This window comes from Arachis hypogaea, chromosome 7 (genome assembly GCF_003086295.3).
Source record: "Arachis hypogaea cultivar Tifrunner chromosome 7, arahy.Tifrunner.gnm2.J5K5, whole genome shotgun sequence".
NCBI lineage: Eukaryota > Viridiplantae > Streptophyta > Magnoliopsida > Fabales > Fabaceae > Arachis > Arachis hypogaea.
In genome coordinates, this window is record NC_092042.1 from 49,197,502 (window position 1) to 49,214,526 (window position 17,025).

Genomic DNA, 17,025 nt, shown 5'->3' on the forward strand with positions numbered 1-17,025 from the left:
TTACATACTCATGCATTCTCTTCAATTCATGTCACATATGCATTGTTCTTTTTCTTTTCAAACTTTGGGGCATTTTGTCCCTTTTTTATTTTCTTTTTCTCTTTTTTTTTTTAAACTAAAATGTATACAAAAAAGTGCCAATGCATATGGTTTAAGTAATTGATGCATGGGTATGTACCCAATTCCCAAGATTTTCAACAAAAATACAAAAGTCCACTTTTACCTCAACCAAAGTTTCCAAATTTCCCACACTTAGATGATACATACTCTCACTAGTATAAGCTAATCAAAGATCCAAATGAAGTACATTTATTGTTTTCTGCTTTAAGGCTAGTAATGTGCTAAAATTAAGAACAAAAAGGGGATTAACATAGGCTCAAAGTTGGTTAACAAAGGAAGATAAAAGGGTAGGCTATTTGGGATAAGTAAGCTTAATGAAAAGATGGCCTCAATCATAAAAGTGCATTCATACGCAAAATAATGGGCATAAAGAATTAAACAAATCAAAGATTACAATCATAAAAGGAGAATAACATACACAAGAATGAAAATAGTGGTTATATGATGTAACCACACAATTAGGCTCAAAACTCACATGCTTATGTGTTCTTAGCTAAAAAACATGTTCCACAATATATTTCAAGCAAGTCTCAATCAAAAGTTCCAACTCAAAACAATTAGGATATGAATGCCCTATAAAGAATGTTTTTCTTGGAAAATTTCATTATTTCAACTAAGCTTATTATATATATGCAAAGAAATGCAATAAACTAAGAAAGAATGCAATTAGAACTCTAAAATATATACATACTAAGAAAGATAAAAGGTGAAAGTTTTTGGGATTAGAGTATGTCACCCAAGATTGTCGATCGGTGACGATTTCCCCACACTTAAGGTTTTGCACGGTCCTCTATGCATCCAAAGATGAGCAAGGGGGTATGACGACTTCAGATTGCCACCTTCAGCTGGTGGATCAATCGGCTGCTGTGTGCTCTCTCTCCTACTTCCCTTGTTTCTTATGGTGGATCACTCATGAAAGATAGAAGATAGGATAGTAAGATGAGTGAATGCAAAAACAAGGAAGCATAGATTGTTGGAATGAGGTGATATTCACTAAAATGAGTGAGTGAATAAGTTTGTGACATGAAGAAAACAAGTGTGTGTAAGTTGTGCACGATTTAGAACACACACACTAACATGGAAAGTTAGGTCACAATTATACCAAAGAAGCATGCACTTCACTCATTCTAGTGTGCTTAAAATACTTTAAAAGAGACTTGTAGATTAAGATAAGCAAACAAGTAATAAAGAAGCATAAAAGTATTCAAGCAAGAATCAAGGAATTGTGGATTGAATAATGAAGCAACACCTAATTGACATGAAGTGGAAAATATGGCAAGCATAGTCCACAAAGGTTAAAAGGCTCAAAAAGTGTCATTATGTAAGCTTATGATCCAATTTCACCATGCTTAATGTTAATGCATCAAATAGGTGACTTAGATAAAAATCAATCATAAACAAGCATTGCCTAACAAAAAAGGCATCAACTGCATACAAATTGCCTAATGATAGATAATGAAATCAAATTACATGGTAGCTACAACATGCAATTTATTAAAAATCCAAAGACATTCTCAAAGGCAATATTATGAGTACTTGGTATGCACAAAATTAACCATGAATAACTCAATACCAAGCAACAATGTATGACCACAATAAAGACATCCAACAATAACTAGCAATAACAACAACAATAATTTAGCAGCAATGTCTCAACAAATCAACTCAATCATCCAACACTTCGCACCAAAACCGAAAATTAAACAGAAAATTAAGCTACTAACTAACTAAAAACTAACTAATTAACTATGCAACTAACTAACTAACTAACTAACTAACTAACTAAAGGTGAGTATAGAGGGTGGTGAATGATAGTGGTGGATGATGGTTGAAAAAAGAAAAGAAGAGATGAGAAGAGAATAAATGGAGAGAAGAGAAGAAAAGTAGTGTGAAACAGGGAAGGGGGCCACGCGTATGCGTGGGGGATGCCTGTGCATGGTGCTTGCCAAAATGGGAATCGACGCGTACGTGTGGGGGACGTATACGCGTGAAAGAGAGAAAATGGAAGGTGACACGTACACGTGAAAGGCAAAATAGTAAAGATTGTGCATTTGCACTATGTGTGCGAACGCCACGGCCAGAGGCCTTGAATTGAAGTGTGCCCACGCACAAAAAGGGAAATTTTTTTTTTGAGAAAATGAAACGTCAAAATTTAACACCTGATTCTCCATCTGTGCGTATGCACACAGGTACGTGCGTACACACGAGAGGCAAAGAGAGAGAGACGCGAACGCACAAAGTGTGCAAGTGCTCCGAACAGGGGCTGTGCAAAGGGGTGTGCGTACGTACAGGTGTGTGCGAGCGCACAGGTGCAGAAATTGGGGTGGGTGTGCGTATGCATAGGTGTGTGCGCACGCAAATGCTCTGTTTTTTTTCAAAAATTTTTAGAGTTCTAAGGCACCAAACTTGAGCTCAACAAAAGGATTTTAACCCCAAAACATCCAACATTGCACAACTACGTCATCCAAACTAAAAATTAACCCAACTAAGCTTGAAATTAAACTAAACATAAGCCAGCAACAAGAAGCAAAATGCAAGGAATTAAAGCTATATACAAAGAGAGGATTAGAAAGGTGTTACCATGGTGGAGTGTCTCCCACCTAACACTTTTATTTATGTCTTTAAGTTAGACAATTGGGAGATCCCTTGCTATGGTGGCTTGTACTTGACTTCCCCACCAATGCTTGAATTTGCAATGTCCTCCGGGATCCGAATACTAACCATTAACAAAAACAAAAGACAACCAAAAATCAAGCTATTTACATATCAACATATTTACAATAGCCAATAATATAACACCATTGCAACTCCCCGACAACGGTGCCAAAAGCTTGATGAGATGAGAATTTGCACCGGTTTGGATTTTTCCACTTAAGATAACTTCTGTTGCAAGTATAGAGCAAACCGGCAACCAACTCCCACCATCAAATTTTAAATCAAAGAATAGTCACAATCCAAAACAAATATAAACCAGGAGTTTTAAATCCTGAGTCATCTTCCTTAGGAGTTGCAATTAAATGTTCAGTTATTGGCTATGAGAAAAATGGGGGTTGATGGCAAGAGAAGTAAGAAGTGTAAATAGCAAGAAATCAAACAAGCATGCAATAACTAAATATCAAAGCAATTAAATTCAAAGCAATGTATCAAGAAAAGGGAAATTCAAATGTTAAGAAACCTCTAGGCAAGGATTGAGAGTTAAGGTTACCTATCCTAGCCATTGACCACAAACACATGATGATTATGAAGAGTTAATCCTTCTTAGTCAACCCTAACATCGAGGATAAGTCAAATAGGCATAGTTGATCTCAATCCGTAAGTCCTAGTCAACTCTATTAATGGAAGACTTAGAGTCAATGGAAACTAAATCAACTAACTACTCTAATATATCAATCAAGAATGGACATCAATGACTCAAGGGTCACCTAAGTCCTTAATTCCAAGCCAAGAGTGAAGAAAAACTAGGTAAATACTAAGCCAAGTATTTTATCAAACACTTGGTGTGCATGAAAATAAAATAATATTAAATTACATTAAAAATAAAATCTAACTACCAAAAGCAAGAAAATAAGAACAATAACTCAAACAAGCATTAAATGAACATAAGGCATAAATTGCATTAATAGAAATTGAAATTAACAAAGAGTGCAAATACATAAAAGTGGCAAAATTGAGAAAATGACAAGATAAACTAAGAAAATTAAGACATTAGAACAAAGAAAGGTAGAAGAAACTAGATGAAAACAAGAATTAAAAAGAGAAATTACAAAGAAATTAAACTAATAACCCTAATTTCTAGAGAGAAAGGGGAGCTTCTCTCTCTAGAAAATGCCCTACATCATGACACTAAGCTAAACCTAATTGCTCCCCCTACGTTCCTCTTTATTTTGGCTTGAAATAGCTTTAGAAATGGGTTGGATTGGGTTTTGGAGGCACAGAATTCGCACCTAACAATTTGCAATTAATGAGCTCACATGACACGGGTCACGCGTACGCATCGCTAAGCTCGCACTTGTTCGTGTGCACGCATCACTGTGCGCATGCACGGATGCTGAATCTTCCAAACTCTATTTCTTCATGGTTTCTTCTCTTTTGCATGCTCTTTTTCTCACTTCTTCAACCCATACTTGCCTTGGAAACCTAAAATCACTTTGCAAATACATCAAGGAATCAAATGGAATTAAAGTGAATAAAATTTAGCAATTAAAAGGCCTAAAAAGCATGTTTTTACTTTCAAGAACAATTTAAGAAGAAATCATGAAACTATGCTATTTCAATGGATAAGTGCAAGAAAAGTTGATGAAATCCACCCAAATAGAGTAAATAAATATCAGAAATGTGGATTTATCAAGAGGAAGCGGTGGTGGAGGGTGAAAGCAGCGGTAGCTGCGGATGGAGGAGGACGAGACGAGGGAGAGATAGAAGGGAGATCGAGAGCGAGCCGTCGTCATATATGTGTTTCAATGAGCTAGGGTTGCAACTTTTCATTTTTTATATGTGTGATAACGGCGGTTCAAAACTGCCATAATCACCAGAACCGCCATCAAATACAAAGCCAATTATGGCAGCAACAAAAAATGTCATAATATTTGGATATTACAGTGATTTTTTAAAACTGCCGTAATATCAATGTGCCATTTTAAAACCTTTTTTGTAGTGTTAATTTTGTTTTGTTTTTTTACATTTACAGGAGTGCCAAAATAATGACAACATGCTAGCTACAAGATTCAATATTATTTTGATATATGGATGACACTAATTTATGTATAGCACTTCTAACTTGTGGTTGAACTTGTAGAACTAACTTTAATGCTATTTTGCTTTAAAACAATCTTTGTTAAAAAGAAAGATGTTTGAATTATCTATGTTATTATATATCATATAAATGTTGACTTATTAAGTAAATTAGTCAATATGTCAATTAATTAAAAAAAATAATTTGACAAATTATGTGTGTAATTTGTATTAAAAAAATTGTTACAAAAAATGGTGTTTTTGTAACTAAAGGAATGAAAAATGTTACAAAATCAAGTTATATTTTGTAATAATATTTTATGATAGAAAAAATTATATTGTTGCAAAAAATATATTACATGTCAAAAGTTATTATTACTTTTGTAACAAATTTTAGTTTTTGTATTAAAATAATTATTACAAATATTACTTTGTATTTTAACAGTTTTATTTTTTGTAACAGAATATGTGACAACAACCCTATTACAATTTTTTGTTACAATTTTGTTACAAAATTTAGATTTTTAATAGCAATTTTTTTTTGTTACAAATACTATTTTTTTCTTGTAGTCATATAGTCGTTGCTTAAATGGTGCATTCACTCGAAATTATCTGTCTGCATTAGAATGATGAGTATTAAGTTTGAGTCAAACCACACCAAGAATCTTTGTCAGGACTACTAACTAGCATCTTTGAGAACTATTATGAGGGGAATAAGCTATCTTTGAAACTAGGTCTAAATTTAGTGGAATCGATTGTTGCACAAATGGTTGCATATTGTATTATAAAGGGATGTGTATCTCATTGCTTACAAATTTTATGAGGCACTAAACTATCAGGCAGAGAAAGAAAAGATTGGTAAATAGAGGTTGAAAAAAGTTCCCGTCAAAAGAATGTACTACTTGCCTCTAATTCCTAGGTTAAGAATATTTGTATGTGTCGATGAGTTTGGTCCCTTACATAATATGGCATAGTAATAATAGGAGGGACTGTGAGTTTATGATGTATCTGTTACACTAAAGTGACTTGGAAGCACTTTGATTGGGTACGTTTTACTTTTGTGAGCCAGCCAAAAATGTTAGATTAATTTTGTATTCTAACAGATTTGTACCGAAGTCTAATTTTCATAATGTGTACTCTTTTTACACTACAAGAAAAAGGCCTACGACTCGCTTTTTTCTTGCCACGCTTTAAAAGCGTGGCCAAGATCAATGGCCACGCTTTTTTTAGGGTGGCGATTGAATAGAGATTTGGCCACGTTTTTTCTTGTTACGCTTTAAAAGCGTGGCGAAAGGAGTCAACGGCCACGCTTTTATGCAGGTAGAAACTGATCCGAGATTTGGCCACTTTTTTTGCCACACTTAAAAAGCGTAGCCATAGAGAGAAATAGGCATGCTTTCAAAGCATGGTGACAGGGTTTTGTTATAAGGATGTTTTAAAAGTGTGGCCATTTTCTACTACTCTTTTGGCATGCTTCAAAAGCGTGGCCAAAAGGTTCTGGAAAAAAATTCAACGAAGTCCCTTCAAAGTTATAAGTTACAATTTGCACAACACCATCTATCTACTCTTCCAAACTTTATCCTTATCCTTCTTACAATTGCCCTAACTAGTTCAGATAACCCTAAGCCCTCCACAAACCGATGATTAACCCTAACCCTAACCCTGTCTTCATTATACAGGGATTTGCCATGAAAGAACTACCTACCAGATATCCTCTCTTCATTGTGCCTTACGAAGAACCCCTAACCGCGATGAAGAACCCCTAACAGCACTCCACGAAGAACGTCGCTGGCACTCGCAATGCCTCTATTGGAAATCCCTCTTCCAGCACCCTTAGCCCTCCTTTGAGTTTCTTCTCTCTTCTCTCGCCACTCTCTCCCTTAAGCTCACTTAGTCTCGCTGTCGACCTTTCTCGCTCTCCGGTATATTGCTTCTCTCGCAGCCGTTTTGGACTCAAACTTGTCACGCTCTGTCACCGTCGCAAGCTCGTCTTCTTGCTTTGGCCATCAACGCTTCCTTCGCTCGTCTTCTTGCTTCGGCCTTCAACCTTTGTATAGATGTGATTGTTGCCTAACGTTTCTCTTGTTTTACTTTGCTTAGAAGATGCCTTGAAGGCATTACAGGAAAAGGAAAAAGAACCGGCTATACCTGAACCGGAACCAGAGCCAACTACTGAAGTGCTTTTTCTTTGCAACTATGAAGGATGTGGAAAGACGTTCATTGATGCTGGTGCATTGAGGAAATATTCTCCCATTCATGAAGAGAGACAATTTATTTGTCATTATGAGGGGTGCGGAAAGGTATTGATTTTGTTACTTGGGACACACACATGCATCTCTTGTATCTATATATTGTTCTATTGATAAATTGTTTGTGTTATAGAAATTTCTTGATAGGTCAAAGTTGAAAAGACATTTTCTCATTCACACAAGGGAGAGTGATTTTATATGTCCTCATGAAGGCTACGGTAAGGTAATAATCTATCCATTGAAAGGGCTTGTTCTTATTTTTTTAGGACTTCTTTTTTCCCTGGTTGCTGTTACATGTATTATTTTTAGTATGACAATTGTTGATGGATGACAAAACTTTTTCAAAGTCTGCATTACTCTTTAGAACAGATAAAATTGTGCTTATGTATATGTCTTGATTAGTAATTTACTATTTTGTTTTGTCTTTTGTTAGAATCTTAAAAATCATGTTGTATGTGGTTTTTTAGAATTGTCGAAGCTGAATACTAGGGATTTAGAATGGTATTTCTTCATTGTGCACGGTATTCAGCTTACAGATTTTCATTGTGCAAATTTACAACTTTAACCATATTATAGATTTTGATTGCATATGAATCTAGCATGATAAAAAGATTTTCATAACAACTCTGTATAATAAGTTAGCTTACAGATTTAGATTGAAGCTGAATTGGAAGCTGCTATTGCAAACTGAGAAATTGGATAGACATCTTAGCAATTTCTGAGATGGCAGCATCTCTGATTGAAGGTACATCACTCACAAAATGTTCATAGGCATCATGAATGCATCTGACCAAAATCACGGTACCTTTATAGTGGTGCTATGGGTGAAAACCTCCCACATTCGCCACACCACTTTCTCCCTCTCTTTTACTTCCTATGTAATTCACTTTAAGTTAGTTCTATCAAAATTTTGTTGACTAATTTGATCAGTCTAAAAATTGACATAATTTAGTATAGAAAGGACTAAATTCATGTCAACAATCCTTAAAATACTAATTTGATATTATATTATGCATATCATATTATAAGTACTAATTTTAGCATTTATGCATAAGAAAGAAAGATGAACATCCAAGTTATTTTTTCAAAGATATATACATATCTTTCAAAGTTGATGCTTTCAAAATTGACATAGTTTAGTTAGTTATCTAACATTCCTTATTTACACATCAGTTTAATTATTATTTCTTAAAATAAATAATTATTTTTTGTCTAAAATCTTTAAAGGGCTAGCTTGATATTCTGCATATAAAAACATACCATTTAATTACTAATTTTAGCACATCTCATAATAATTGTTACACCCTTTTACTTAATTAGAGAATAAAACAAAAACTAAATGAGTATCATAACTTGTATCTTAAAAATCATGTTGTATGACTGCATCCCACTATTTTTTTCTTTTAAGTATATAATTGCAATGGTGCTCCCAATTTCTATAGCTTCACAAAAGTCTCAATTGGAATTGAAATATAAATTTTGTTGTTTGATGGATTGATTGAGATGTGTTAATTGTGAAAACTCATATGTGATATATGTTGGAATGTCAGGTTTGAAAGAAAGGGTGAACCATCTCAGCTTTGTCAGTACAGTGGATCCATTGAAGGAACCGCCGCTGATCATGGCTAACACAGTGCTTTCTATTCTTGATGTGGACTATCCTGTGGATAAAGTATCCTGTTATGTATCTGATGATGGTGCTGCAACGCTTACACTTGAATCCCTTGTGGAGACAACTAATTTTTCAAGAAAGTGAGTTCCATTTTGCAAGCAGTACTCGATTGAGCTGCGAGCGCCTGAGTTCTACTTCTCTCCGAAGATTGACTACCTCAAAGACAAAATTAAACCTTCTTTTGTGAAGGAACGTAGAGCTATAAAGGTATTTATTACATTACATTGTTCTTTTTCCAAATCCAAATGGAGTATCTTATGAATCATGATTATCTTCCGGAGTGACTATGAGGAGTATAAAGTAAGAATCAATGCTTTGGTAGCCAAGGCACAGAAAACACCAGAAGAAGGATGGATTATGCAAGATGGAACCTCTTGACCCGGGAATAACTCACGCGATCACCCTGGCATGATTTAGGTATATCCATTCACCATTTGTTGAATCAAATTTATTGGCAGATTCAAATGCCTAACTTTAAGGACAAAATTATTTTTGCCAATTTATATTGTCCTGTATTCAAATGATTTTTTCTATTATTTGTTATTTGCAGGTTTTCCTTGGACACACGGGTGCACATGACATAGAAGGGAATGAACTTCCTAGGCTTGTGTATGTTTCCAGAGAGAAAAGGCCATGTTACCAACATCACAAAAAGGCTGGTGCTGAAAATGCATTGGTAAGAATGCTTTAAAGTTTATTTGGATTAATGTTTCATATCCTTATTAAGATCATTAAGATTTTATTAGGCCTGTTGATTCTTGTTTGGATTTATATAGGTGAGGGTCTCAGGAGTTCTCACAAATGCTCCCTTCATTATCAATCTTGATTGTGATCATTATGTTAACAATAGCAAGGCTGTCCGGGAAGCAATGTGTTTTCTTATGGATCCAAAAGTTCGTAGAGATGTCTATTATGTGCAGTTCTCCTAGAAATTCGACGGTATTGATCGTAGTGATCGATATGTAAATTGCAACATAGTTTTCTTCGACGTGAGTTTAAATCAAAACAAACCATTTCAACAGAAATTTTGTATTATGTGTGGTAGAATTATATAACAATGAAACAAGTATTCACATCACTTTTTAACTTTGATCTATTTTAGGTTAACATGAAAGGACTTGATGAAATTCATGGACCTATATGTATGTGGGAACTGGATGTGTTTTTAATAGACAAGCCCTTTATGGTTATAGTCCACCTTCCATGCCCAACTTACCAAGATCTTCTTCATCATGCTGCTGCTACTGTCCCTCAAAGAAGGCCGAAAAAGATGTATCTGAGCTTTATAAATATGCAAAGAGGGAAGAAATTGATGCTTCTATTTTGAATTTGAGGGAGATTGGAGAAAGAGGGAAGAACTTGATGCTGTCGTTTCCTTAAAAAAATAATTAACTTTGTTTAATTATTTAACATAGTGCAATGGCTCTATTACTTTGATTCCTTAAATACCCTGTTTTGCTGAAACTTGAAAGCATAGAATTGAATATATATATATATATATATATATATATATATATATATATATATATATATATAGAGAGAGAAAAGAGAGAGAGAGAGAGAGAGAGAGAGAGAGAGAGAGAGAGAGAGAGAGAGAGAGAGAGAGAGAGAGAGAGAGAGAGAGAGAGAGAGAGAGAAGAGAGAGAGAGAGAGAGAGAGAGAAGAGAGAGAGAGAGAGAGAGAGAGAGAGAGAGAGAGAGAGAGAGAGAGAGAGATTTATTTTGTATTTGAGTATTAGTTTTTTAATATATAAAACAATTATAGCAAAAATTATATATGTCACTAATTACTATTTGATTTGTCTTGTAATAAAAATTGTGTACTATATTTATAGGTTTGGTAATAAAAAAGGACTGAAATTTTATATTGTGAAGCGATGAAGGTAAAGTCAGAAAAATAATTTTTTTTTTAATTTGATAAGGCTATTGCCACGCTTTAAAAGCATGGCCATATCTTGCTATCGCCACACTTTAAAAGCGTGGCCATTTCTCTCTCCATTGCCACGCTTTGAAAGTGTGGCTATATCTCTCTATTAGCACACTTCAAAAGCGTGGTCATATCTCTCACATACGGCCACACTTTCAAGCGTGCAATCTGTAAAAAGTATGGCAAAAAAAGCGTGGCGATAGGTCACCAAAAGCGTAGCGATAAAACAACTGCCATGCTTGCAGATGTGACCCTTTTAAAAGTGTGGTGGTAGTTCAAAAAGCATGGCGAAAAGCTATCGCCATGCTTTTTTCAGCTTTTCGCCACACTTTAAAAGCGTGAGAATAGAGATATTTTTTGTAGTGTTAGTTTATTGTGGTGACTCTCTATAATTATACATATTTTTAACTTATATCATATTTGTTCCAAACAATTCAAAAGATCAACATTGATGTGTTATTATAATTCTTGATGAATCATGAATGGGATGAATAAATTGTGGATTATTGATAGTGTAAAGACGTACAATATTTTAATTAAAATAAAATTTCAAATGCTTGAGTAGGTTGAATTCATTAAAATTTCTCTATCATTTCAAACTTCTAAAAACAAATTTTTGTAATGAATATTTCAAGATGGACATTTGAGTTTCTCCCATTCTCTTCGTGTGTGTCATTTGGTTTATTATTTCTACATTGAAGAAGGGGGCAACTTTACGCATCATCAATACTCAATACTGTTCATCTGGAGTAAGAATACAAAATACGCGGCGCCTAACAAGTTCAAATTGTTTAATTATTTAATTGCGGTTTGCAACTTCAACACTGAATGTTTCATTCGCATCTCCACGTATCAATCTTATGATCTCAGCTTCTCTTTGCACTTGACATTTGTAATATAAAAATTATAATTCACTACAAATGGGTTAAGAATATACGAACAATGCATCTTTCATCATTGACTTTGTAAAATGGGATTAATGGTGAGAGATCTATGTATATGATCACTACAAACAATGTACTTTAATTTGCATGCATGGCGTAGTAGAAATTGTGTTGATTGAGATTATATTAGTCAATAAAATTTATTATTTTTTACTAACACTTGATTATTATTTTAAATAAAAAAATAAAAAAATGAGAATATTAAACGATATGAATAATGAATATATTAAATGTTTAATTTAATAGGTATACAGATGATTATGTTGATTCTTAGTTGGATGATGGTTATTCCTTTTGATTCGGTTTACTTATGGACAGTTAACAATGATTGGATGTTCAATTTACTAGGTATACAGATGTTTATTCTAATATTAAAATTTAGAAGATAATTTAAGAATGAAGTATATTTTTACTTTATTAGGTCAATTCTATAACCCATCGTTGACAAAAGTCATTGTCTACTTAACAAAATCATTTTAAATATTATGTATTAAATTCTAAATCTTAAATGTTAATAATATAAAAATAAGGTATTAGCCTATAAAATATTGACTAATATTAATAAAAAGTATTAAATTTTAATATTTTTCGTTTTTAAATCTATATATATAATTAAAACAGAGAACTAAAATGAAACTAACACTACGTCCATAAAGTAAGAAAGCTACACAATCCATCTATTCTGTGAGGAACGAACCATGAAAGCAATATCCCTGATGATTGTTCTTCTCCCTCTAATAATGTTTCCACCGTCATCACAATGTGTGAGAAGGATGGAGTGCCCTAGAGTAGTAGGGGACATAGGGCAGTGCCTGTGGTACTTGAGGAGCATCCCTTATATAACATTTCCGTCACAACAATGTTGCGACGGACTTAGAAATCTTGAAAGTGGTTTACATAGCGTGCAAGATAGAAGAGATGCTTGTAACTGCGTTAGGGCCGTATCAATGATCATAGCCCCATTTCCAACCAACGCTAGGGAACTCCCAATTCGATGTGGGGTCCAACTTCCCTTCCCCTTTTCCACTGCCTTCGACTGCTCCAGGTATGTACATCATAAAATAAAAAATCTTAATATCATTACTTTTATTAAAATTTAATTAACATTTACTAAAAAAAATAAGTAATTTTATATTATTAAATAAAATTTCACATTATTAAAAACACTAATAACAACTAATTAGTAGTTACAAATTATAAAATTTATCAATTCTAACACTCTTCTATCATAATTAGTTCATTCCTTGTACAAAAGTTTTATAAAAATATTACTTTAATATTAAATATCAGTTACTAAATTAATTATTATAACTGATTAATTTATTTTTAATATATATTTTATATTATAACATATATTTGTATATAAATAATTAATTTAATGATAATTTTTAATGACAGTTAACATAGTCTAGAATTTAAAATTTAGAATTTAATATAATTAGAAAAATATATATTTGATATTCATAAATATCTTTTATTATATTACTAAAAAGTATTTGATTAATAATTATGATGAGTTTGATTATTTAATGATGATAAATTTAATTATTTTAATAATTAATTATTTTATCAAAATTAAATATACAAATCAATATGTATAAATATCGTTCACACTTTTTATTGTTTAACCTTTTTTTATCAAAGGCAATAAAAATAAAAAAGATTATCTAATTTAGAAAAGGAGATTGGAATTCTTAGGCACCCCCATACTTATTAAAAGACTAGGTAACTTCTAGAGACAGTCTCAAAATTAAGAATTATGTTGATGATGTAAGAATTCAAATTCATTTTCAACTCGCTCATTATACATATTCTACTGTTGGATTGGATGATTTTTTAATTTATTTGTTTTCTTAATCATTTTTAATGGCTTTAAAGCATGCATGATCAAGTGACTGAAGAAAAACCAAGTACATATGTATTTTTTATTATATAAATATCAAATAGGGAATTTTCTTCACTACATGGATGATTAATTCAATAATATATTTTTTTAATATAAAAATATTATTACATATTTGTGTAAATTTTCTACACAAACATTATATTGCCCTAAAATTAAACTCGAATATCTTATTGATTATGGTAATTAAAATTTATGACTTACTTTTGTAATCATATGAATAAGTTACAGGAAATTATTAAATTAAAGCATAAATAAGGGTTTAACTTATATTACTATGCAAACTATAAACAATAAACAATCTTTCTAGCTTTTTTTTTCTCTAAAAAAATGGTGTGAAGTACATTCTTTAGAAATATAGAAAAAGAATCTTAAATCTTTAATAGAAATCAAATCTATTACCATCTCAGTAAGAATATTCTACTTCTCTATTCATAAACTATATCTTAATTAAGATACTCGAACCTCAGGAAAGAAAATATAGCCAATTATTTTTCAATAATATTTAGGAGAGAAAAAAAATTCAAATAACTAAATTTATTTTATTTAATATTATTAATTACTAATAGAATTAATAAATAAATAAATAATAAATATTAAATAAAATAAATTTGAGTTATTTAAATTGAATTTTTATTGTCTTTTTAGAATTATTAATGTTTTTTCATGGCATTAATTAAGTTGGTGTTCTTTCGCTCTACTCTTGCATGATGCAATAAATATTTCACTCGCGTTTATGCACAAACGCATACCTTAGTCCTTAGCTTCCATTGGAGCAATAATAATTGAGAGCAGTAATAATTAATCAAATTATCAGTGACATTCTTTACTTTTTGTGCTTTCTTGCGACAGGATTGGATGATTCAGAGCCGAATTTCGTTCTTCGGTGCAGCAAGAATGAAGAGAAAATAATACTGTTTACGAATATTTATCAAGAGACATAGAAGTATATAATCTAATAAAGTATAAAAAAAATCTAATGGAATCGTCTAGTGCTTTGTTGATTCCTGGAGTTCAAATGAATATCCTAGTGAGATTTAAATAAATATTAGGAACCTATCGTTCCTTTTTCTTCTTTTTTTTTCTTTTCTATTTTATCCTTTTCTTATATATATTGGTAAAAGTAATTAAAATTAAAAAGTTTACTACATATAAGTTGTTGTTCGCATTCGGCATAAACTATATCAAAAGGAGAAGTACGGAAAAATTACTCTCAAAATCGTATAAACTAAATTAATTATTAAAAATAATTTTTTATATTAAAATTATTAAAAATTATTGATTTATGTGATATTTAGGAAGAAATAATAATTTATTTTTTTAAATAGACAGATATATTTTTACGTTGTTTTGTTATTTATTCTGTTTATATAAATATGTTTTCTTCCTAATTGACCATCAAACTCATATTATTGATATATACACTATCTATTTTACAGAAATTTGTTGCTGCAAGTCACCGATTCACCATAAATAGTAAATCGTCATCTAACTTATAATTTTACCATACGTCTCTAATATGTTACGGAAAAAAAAAGATAAATCACTAAAAATGTACTCGAATTATTTTGACAGCTAATAAAAATGTTCTTAAATTTTATTATTAACAAAAATAATTTTAAATTATTTAAAAATACGATAAAAATATCAAATATTAAATATGTATTCTCAAAAAATACTTTAGAGATTGAATTTTGATGTTATTTTTTATAAGTATAATATAAAAAATGAGATATTTTTATCTTCAAAATTTAGTTATTTTTGCCTAAGTATATATTATTTTTGTAAATAGCCAATAATACTGATGAAAATCAATGGCTAAGAGAAAGAGAGTTGAATCTTAGCCTCTTTTAACAGAGAAGAGAAAGAGAAATGACACACAGATATATCCTACTTCAACTACTCAGTGCAATGTACCCTACATTCAATTTCCAAAATTCAGTAAAACCCGGTCTAAATCAAAGATCGAACTGGACCGATTGACCCGCTGATATCAGCACACACATCACTCCAATTTTAAAAAATTAGAGTAAATGCTAGCGCGAGTTTCAAACTTGAGTCATCCAAGTTATAAAAGATCCTACAACTACTAGAACAAGTTTACTCTTTAAATTATATTGTGTCTTTCTTAAGATATTTTTTATTTTTTATTCTAATAAATAGTATTCATATTAATTTAATTTATTTTTATTTTATATTTATTTTTTTAAATTAATTATTTTTTAATTATATATCATTATTATTAAAATAAAAATTAACCTTTGTTAAATATCTATAAATTAAAAAAGATAAACAAATTTTTTTTTATTAATCATGACGTATTTTGTTATTAATAATTATATAACATCTATTAATATTAATATTTTTTAACATATATTTGAATAATGTAAGATACTAATTAATTAATGAATTAGAAAATAAGTTAATTTGATATAAAAATTTAAATTTTATATAACTATTTAATTATCATCGGGTCAATCGGTTAAACTTGTGACCTACGGGTTGAACCATTGATCCAGTGACCCAGTAATTTGGCCGAGTCGATTGTCGGTTCAGTTCTGATAAATATGATCATGACAACAAAACAAAAAAATTCACAAAGAATTTCTACAATAAACATGATTTTTTCTCGAAGTCTAATTCTCTTACTTTTTTCACTTAATGGCTTTTTTCTTATAAATTTTATTGTTTTGCCTTTTTACCATTGAAATACAGAAAGACTAGATTGAGAAAATAGATACTCAATGAAAATTATGAAGGAAAAGAATAAACAGCTCATTGAGTTATGAAAACCCAAACGGCTATGCTCTCACTCCTTCCTCCAATCCTTGGCCATTCATGTAAACCCCGAAAAATTAATAAATAATTAGCTAATAAATTAATTATTATTTAAAGAAATTAAGAAATTAAATTTAATATGTTAGAGGAAAAAATAATTAAAATATAAATTTTGACACTAATTTTAAATAATTTAACCTAAAATTTGGCCGAATGGGCCAAACTAATTGAACCGGACCCATATTAGACCCAAGGCCTAACCCAATAACATGTTAATGAAGAGCTTCAGCTCTTCCTTCCTCTTTCGCTAATGAATCACGCCGGGAACAAAAGTGGGGGAGCAAGAAAGACCACAAAACCCTCACTCAAAATTTAATTTGCCATAACTTCCAATCTAGAGCTCTGATCGTCATATTGTTTGCGGGACTACGAGATCACCGCGTCGAGCTCTACAAATTTCACCAAATAATTTGGTAAGTACTTTACTATTTCTTGCTCAGCCACTCTCTCATAATTTTCTATTTTGAGATTTTGATTTTAAAAGATTATGTGATTTTGGGTGTTTAGGATCAAATTATCCTTGTGAACTTGTCGAGTCATGTCCCAATTTCCATCAATAAGGTGAAAAATCTCTAACTCTTGTGAGTAATTAATAATTATGAACCCTAAGTTGATTCTTGTGTGATATTAATTGGTATTAGT

The 17,025-nt window shown here is 31.4% G+C and overlaps 1 non-coding gene and 1 pseudogene across 1 annotated transcript; both read left to right on the forward strand.

Annotated features, from left to right (window-relative positions):
• The first annotated feature begins 2,257 nt into the window (after nucleotides 1–2,257).
• LOC112701449 (cellulose synthase A catalytic subunit 8 [UDP-forming]-like) lies at nucleotides 2,258–10,152 on the forward strand (annotated as a pseudogene).
• A 2,135-nt stretch (nucleotides 10,153–12,287) lies between these two features.
• LOC112704079 (uncharacterized) lies at nucleotides 12,288–14,620 on the forward strand. The gene is made up of 2 exons (XR_011863483.1): nucleotides 12,288–12,687; nucleotides 14,398–14,620. It is a non-coding gene; the product is annotated as an uncharacterized protein (transcript).
• The last annotated feature ends 2,405 nt before the right edge of the window (nucleotides 14,621–17,025 follow it).